The sequence below is a fragment of the Echinops telfairi genome, unplaced genomic scaffold, assembly GCF_000313985.2.
Source record: "Echinops telfairi isolate 266 unplaced genomic scaffold, ASM31398v2 ScPeMD7_44;HRSCAF=162, whole genome shotgun sequence".
In the NCBI taxonomy this organism is placed as follows: domain Eukaryota; kingdom Metazoa; phylum Chordata; class Mammalia; order Afrosoricida; family Tenrecidae; genus Echinops; species Echinops telfairi.
Genome location: NW_022103942.1, coordinates 13,094,364 through 13,102,594, shown reverse-complemented (window position 1 = coordinate 13,102,594; position 8,231 = coordinate 13,094,364).

The window sequence follows — 8,231 nt, the reverse complement described above, 5'->3', positions numbered from 1 at the left end:
TTAGAAAATTAAAATTTGAAATTGAAAATAGTAATTCCACTCCTAGGTATATACCCAAAATATTTAAAAGCAGATATTCAAGCAGAGATTTTTCACACCAAGTGTTCATTGCAACACTACAAACATAGTCAAAACGCAGAAACAACCTACATGCCAATAGAATAATGGATAGATAAAATATTATACACACACACACACACACACACACACTGGAATATTACACAGTCAGTAGGAGAAATGAAGTCTTGATACATGCTATAATATGGGCGGAATTAGAAGACATTTTGTGGAATAAAATAAGTGAATAATAATAATAATAATAATATTGTATAACTTCACATACAAAAGTAAAAGAAAACCTGGAGCAAAGGAATGGAATTATGAACCCAGAAGAACGTTCATCTATCATATCAACAAAAAACTCTTTAACAAATGGTGCTGGAAAAACTGAATATCCATTCTACATCAAAACGAATCAGAATTCATACTTCCCACCATGCACAGAAATGACTCAAATGGCTCAAAAACCTAAATGTTGGAGCTAAAACTATGAAATTCTTGGAAAATAACAGAGCCCAAACTAGAGGTCCTAACACTTGGCATAAATCACATATAAAACAAAACTAAATAAAAAAATTAACTTGAAAAAATAGGATAAACTAGATAAAATAAATCTAAAAACTAAACACTAATGATCCTCAAAACTTACATACTTACATAGTGGGGGGAAAGTCTTTTGCAAAGACATTTGAAGTCTGAAATATATATAAATGTATATTTTTTTTCTGTAAGCTCTGAAAAGGGAATCCAGAGCACACAGCACTTACAATAGTCTTTCAGAAGATAAAATATTTAGGAGTAAAACAAACAAGAGAAACAAAATACTTACACAAAGAAAACTACAAAGCACTACTGCTACCAAAAAAAGGAATGACTTACATAAATACTAATGAATAGGAAGATTTTACACTGTAAACATATCAAAACTGCACAAAGTCATATATAGATATATTTCAATTAAGATTGCAGCATCATTCTTTAAAGAAATGGAAATTTTAATGTATGGATTCAACCAGAAAGTAAAAAGGAATCCAGGATAAGCAAAACCCAGGATAAGTAAAGAAGAACAAAATGTAGGTCTCTCACTTGCTAATTTCAATACCTATTTCACAGCTACAATATTTAAAACAGCCTGGCACTGGTACAGCAATTGATCCATATACCAATAGAACAGAATGGAGAACCCAGAAATAAAGCCATCTACCTACAGAAAACTGATTTTTGACAAATGGTTGAAACATATCAAACAGGAAAGGATGCCTCTTCAATAAATGGTACTGACAAAATTTGATTTCCACTTGCCAAAGAATGAAATAGGAGCCATTCCTCACTCCATACTAAAAACAAAAACCCTCCCAAAAAACCCCAAGATGAATTACATACCTCAATGTAAAGCCAAGAACTATGAAGTTCATAAGTAGAAAATTGAGGACAAACTTGGGATCACTAATACATGACATAAACATATTATCAAACATAATTAAAAGCAAAATATAATGATAAACACACACAGCATAATACAAAATAGAGGACTGGAGCATTCTAAAAATATGGCACTTATGTGCATTAAAAACTTCCCTAAAAATTAAAAAGAAAACTAAAAATTGGGGGTGATGACATATTGCATAAGGAACTAATGCCTAAAAGCAATAGAAAATCATTACCTCAACTACAAAAAGATGGATAATCCAATTTTAAAATGGACAGAGAACATGAACAGATAGTTCACCAAAAAAGACATCCAAGCAGCAAAGAAAAATATAAAGAAATTCTCATTATTATTAGCCATCAGAGACATGCAAAACAAAGCAAAGATGAGATATCCCCTCACAAGAACATTGATAGCAAAGTTCAAATAAACAGAAAATAAAGAATGCTGGATAGGATGTAGAGTACTTGAAACCCTGATATGCTGCCAGTGGGACTGTAAAATAGTATAACCACTAAGAAAAGCAAAATATTGAGAATATAAATGCCATTTGACCCAGCAATCCCTCTCCTAGGCATATATATGTAGTAAAGAAATAAGACTCATAATAGGAACAGATATATGCACACACCTGTTCATCACAGTACTTACTAGTAACAATAGCAGCATGATTGAAATAATCTAAATGTACATTGGTGGAAGAATTGATTTTAAAACGTTGGTACATTTACTCAATGGAATACTATGCAATGTTAAAGAATAATCATAAATACATGAAACACCTCATGACATAAATGAACCAGAAGGACATTGTGCAGACTCGTTAGTCAATGACAAAAAGACAAATATTGTATGAGACAACTGCTATAAAAAATGTTTTCATACTAAGTAAAAGAGCCTTTGATGGCTACTAGTAGTGAAAGGGGAAAGAAAGGTAGGAGAAATCACAGGCTAGAAGGTAAACAGATCTTAATTTGAATGAAGGGGAAGATAACATTGAACAAGAGGGAGATGGGCAAAAACGGATGGAAACAGGGAAAGACTTTGTGAGGTCTGATGAACTATTGCATATAAAACTGGTGATCTTCTCCGCAAACTTTTGCCTACATCATAATTAAAAAGTAAATAATAATAATGATGAAAAACAATATACAAAACTTTTGGACAGATAAAAAGCAGTGCTCCGAGGTCAATATATAGCAATGAGCATACTCATAAAAATAATAATAACCAAAACAAATATATGAACCAAACAACTTCAACAATTGGCAAAGGACGAACTAAAAGAACCCACAGACGTCAGAAGAAAATAAATAAAAAAAAGATTGAAACAGAAGTAAATGAACTATAAACATACAAGGAGTAAAAGACTAAAAATCAGTTCTTTAAAAAGAATTTAAAAATTCACAAACCTCTGGAAAATCAACTAGAAGAAAAAAGAATCAGATGAAAATAACAAAAATAGGAACTGATTGACTTCACTACAGTACAAAGGTAAATAAAAATGATAATAATTGAGTACTTTAAGGAACTGTCCTCCAACAAATTTGAAAACCTAGAAGAAGTAGACAAATTTCTAGAAAAAAATCAACTATATAAACTCAAACAGACTGAAATAGAAAATTTTAGCAGACTCCCAACAAAAGAAGAGAATGAACAAGTCTTTAAAAAAAAAACAACTCCTAATTTTTGTTTAAAGTCCTACCCAAACCAGCATCACTGGAGAATTCTACCAAACGTTAAGAGAAGTGCTGACACTTATTTTACTCAAATTGTTCCATAGTAAAGGATGGATTACCCTCAAATTCATTTTGCAAAGCAAGCATAACCTTGGTACTAAAGCTAGTCAGAGATAGCATTAAAAAGAAAAATAAAGACCAATATTCATCATGAATATAGACACAAAATCCTAACCAATAGAATCTAATACCATATTTTAAAAATACATTATTAACTTTATTGCAAATATATAGGTGAATGTGGTGGACCACACAGGGGCTAATTTATGAAAAATTCTTACATATAATCATAAACCTTTAGAGAATGACTCATGATACCTAAATACATAGACTTGAGGTCAATTACGATAACATAGTTCACAAAGACAGTGTTCTATATCTTATTTTTGTGAGAAATTAACAAGTGTCTTAAAAGCTTGTGAGAAGCTATCTAAGGTACAATTAGTGATGATTTTTTAATATGGCAAAATAAGAGAAAATTAAATGTAAGATCCACAAAAATAATCCAATGGATTAATGAACCATGAAAATATGAATATTCAGGACCTTGACACTAGAGTAAACTGATAGCATCAGCCTACCACTACCAAAGTCTCTCCAAAAGATCACATTAGAAGGCCATGGGTAAAATGGGAGAAAAATATTGAACAAAATCCAAAATATTAAAAATACGATTTGAACTAGTATGATGGACACATGGAATCTCAAGGAACATGGTATTTTGTCACCTGAAAGAGGAAATGGAACTCACACACATGACTCAATTATCAGCCAAACAAGAGACAGATCTATAGGGTAAATAGCAACACAAAAGGTGACTAATCAGCTGAACTTCACTAAATAGACTACACTGAAATCAAATTGACTACATTTGTAGGAAGACCGGATGGAAATGCTCAATATTAGCAGCTAATATTGAGCTGACTGTGGAACAGGACATCAATTGCTCACATGTAAATTCAGAATAAAGCTGAAGAAAATTAAAACAAGTCCTAAAGAAAAACAAAATACAGCTTTGAGCCTATCCCACCTGAATTGCCAGAAATTTGACGCATTGAACACTAATGACAGAAGACCTGTTAAGCTGTGAGGGGACATCACGAATATCATTCATGATGAAAGCAAAAGGTCATTTAAAATACAGGAAAGAAAAGAAAGAACAAAATGGATGTCAGAAGAGACTCTGAAATTTGCCCTTAATCATAGAGTAGCTAAAATAAATCAAAGAATGGATTAAGTCAATAGAGGAACAGAAAATTTCAAAGGGCAGCTCTAGAAGACAAATTCAAATACTGTAATGAAATGTGCAAAGAATTAGAATTAGAAAACCAAAAGGAAAGAACACACTCAGCGTATCTTAAACTGGAAGAACTCAAGAAAAAAATCAAGCTTAGAGTTGCAATTTTGTAAGATTCTAGACAAATGTTGAATGATAAAGGAAGCATTAAAAGAAGATTGAAAGAATACACCGAGTCACTGTATCAAGAACTAGCCAACATTCCTCCATTTCAGGAAGTAATGTATGAGCAAGAACCAATGATGCTGGAGAAAGAACTTCAAGTGGAATAAAATATACATTGAACAAAAACAAGGCTCCAGGAATAGATGGAATAGCAGCAGAAATGTTTCAACAAATGGGTAGACTGGAAGCACTCACTTGTCTACGCTAGGCAATTAGGAAGACAGTTATTTTTACAAACAGAACAAGAGAATATTGCATGGTTTAAAATCAGGAAAGGCGTGTGTCAGGGTTGTTTCCTCTCATCATTCTTGTTCAATCTGTTTGCTGAGCAAATAATCAAAGAAACTGCCTTATATGAAAAAGACTGTGGCATCAGAAGTGCAGGAAGGCACACAACATCCTGAGATATGCAGATGAGAAAACCTTGCATGCTAAAAGTGAAGGAGGACTTGAAGCCTTAAGAATGAATTCCAACTCAATTCAAAGAAGACTAAAATCCTCACAACTGTATAACAATATGCTAAACAGAAAAGGTTGAATTTGCCAAGGACTTTGTCTTGCTAAAGCAATACTCCGGAAACAGCAGTCAAGATCAAAAGATGTGTTGTATTGGACAAATCTGTTGCACAAGACCACTTTAGAGTATTGAAAAGCAAGGATGTAGCTTTGAGAACTAAGGTGCCCCTAACCCAAACCATGGTATTTTCAATTGCCTCATATGTACGTGAAATTTGGACATTGAATAAAGAAGACTACAGAAGAATCTATGCACTTGAACTGCAGTGCTGGAGAAGAATATTGAAAGTACCATGGACTACTAAAAGGACAAACTGATTGGGTCTTGGAAGAAGTATGACCACAGTCCTTCCTAGAAGTAAAAATGTCAAGATTCATCTTACATACTTTGAACATATTGTCACAAGAGACCAATCCCTAGAGAAGGACATCATGCTTGGTGGGTGGAGTGGCAGTAAGAAAGAAAAAGGCCTTCAATGATATGGATTGGCATGGTGCTTACAGCAATGGGCTCAGGCATAGGAACAATTGTAAGAATGCTACAGAACCATGTTGTGTTTTATTCTGTTATGCATAGGATCCCCATGTGTTATAACAGAAGCAGTGGCAGCTAACAACAGAAACATAGGGCAAACACTGAGAGGTAAGTACTATTTAGACCTATCAATTATGTACAATTAAAAGGAGTATTTCCCTTAAATAAAGTTCAGAAGTTCTAATAATTTTAATAAAAAATTTTTGTGTCATTGGTTACAATTATTACAGTGTGTCAACATTCTTATTATTTTCCTTCAGTTTGTTATATTTCCTCTAATCTGGCTTCCTTTCCCCTCTTTGTTTTCATCTTTGATTTTTAGAAACTGTTCACTGTTTGGTCTCATATAGTTCAATGTTTAAGGGAGCACTTTACTCACAGGTGAAATATTTATTTTACAATCCAATCTGTTGTTTGGCTTAAAAATAATCACTAGGAGTGATTTCAGTTGTTTTTTTTACATTTAGTATTCTTTATTATTTTCAGTATCTCTGAGCTTTCATTAGGGTAATTTTTTTTCTTTAGTTTTAGGTTAAAAAGATATGCTAGGGTTATAGTCTTTTGGGATTCCTCTACTTTCTATTATTGGTCCAGTAACTCTGGCCTTTACAAGGAATTTGAGATTTGTTCTATATGATTCTTCTTTCAAGCTGGAGCCCCATGTGACCATGGTCAAAACAATTAGTAGTGGTAGCCTGGCACCCTTTACATATTGGTCTCATTTTAGAAAAGGGTGCTGTTTGTGTGGGCTATTAGTCCTATGGATTAGTTGCTTATTTTAGGTTTTGATTTCTTTCATTCTCTTTTGCTCCTTATGAGTATAGACCAACAGTTAGATCAGCTCCCCTTTACCCACCCCCACCCCCACTGTACTCCCCAGGAACCATTATTCTACTTGTCCCTATAAATTCATTAATCCTGGGTTTCTTATACTGAAAACCAGAAAACAGAAATTCAAGAGGGTTACCCACTGAGTTAGTTAATTGTGCCAGCCTGGCCGATAATCACATGTGGTGCTGGTTGAAAGGCGGAGGGATAAATGGGTGGTGAAGCCTCGCCTTTCTAGTTCTCGGGTCTCTTGTTTTGTGATGGTTGCCTCGGGTGCAGCTGCCTTAGCAGTTCCCTGCTTCAGCTTGCAAGATGGACTTCCTACAAGACATCCCCAAGGAGAAGCCGCATGGATCTATCCCGATGCAGCCCTGGGTGCTGGAGCAGCCGTGTGGAGACCCCTGCCAGTGCTGAGATGCTTGTTCGTTCACTGACTCAGCTTTCCTCCTGCAGTCGGCATCATTGCCTCTGTTTTGTGAGGTGAAGGACTTTGTGGACTGGTGCTGGGTTAATGGGTTAATGTTGGACTTGTGGGCTTGGGTAGCATTGGGTTGGGATGTTTTCGTGATGCACGTTTTCTTTGCATAAAACTCTCTCTTATACGTGAGTTGCTGTGGATTTGTTTCTCCAAAGTACCTAGACTAATACACCCACAATAACAAAATATATCAGAGATAAACCAATATGGGGCAAGGGGTGGGGGGGACAGAAATATTAAAAACCAGATCACTCCCAACATGTATCAGGGCAGCATCAAGCAACAAGGTTGTAACCATTCAAATCAGCTTTATCATTTTGACCTCCTGTAGTCATCTCTCCGGTACTCTCTGTGTGGTAACCAGTTTATTCCCATCCCTGCATTGTGGACAGAGGGAAATCACTGGGGCTTGTTTCCTATGTAGATCTCACAAATGTATCTTGGTCTTCCACTGTCATCCATAGCCTTCTGCAAACCAGAATTTCACATTTTGACTTTGATACTATTTCTTCAGTGAATAGTATTCACTGACAATGTCAATCACAGGTCTGCTGGAATAACATAGCTCTTAATACATCAGATAGGATAAAATAGCTAGAACAAGGGTTCATGGAGGACACAGTGGGGGGCAGGGTGGGGATAAAGGAGAGCAGATATCAAGGAGTTCAAGAAGGAAGAGAATGTTCTGAAACTGATTGTGGCAGCAATAGTACAATACTCGTTGCTGTGATTGAACTATGGAAGGATATGATATCTGTATTAGCTCCCAATAAAATGGTTTTGCAAAAACACAGAAAAGCTAGAAAAGTGTAAATCAAAATAAAATGTTAATAGTATCCCTGTTAGTAGTATAGTGGACTTGTCTCCCTTATTAGTTAAATGCTTTTGAAAATTCCCAAACCACATTATCTTCAAGGCTGAATTTAAAAATAATAAGGCCTAATTTTGCTTTTAGGAAAAAAAGTTTTAACTGGGTTCCATGAAGCCCTATAATTTTCTGGACTGAGTGGTTGATAGGGAAGGCCAAGTAAACGAGGCTTTCATGTTCCCATCCAGATTTCAAACATGCTCAAAATGGATCAATTTCATATATTTCAATACAAAAAATATTATATTTCTAAATAGAAGGATAAGTGCTATCCTTTTCCAAAAGGAAGAAAATTGAAAACCATTAGCTTATGAGA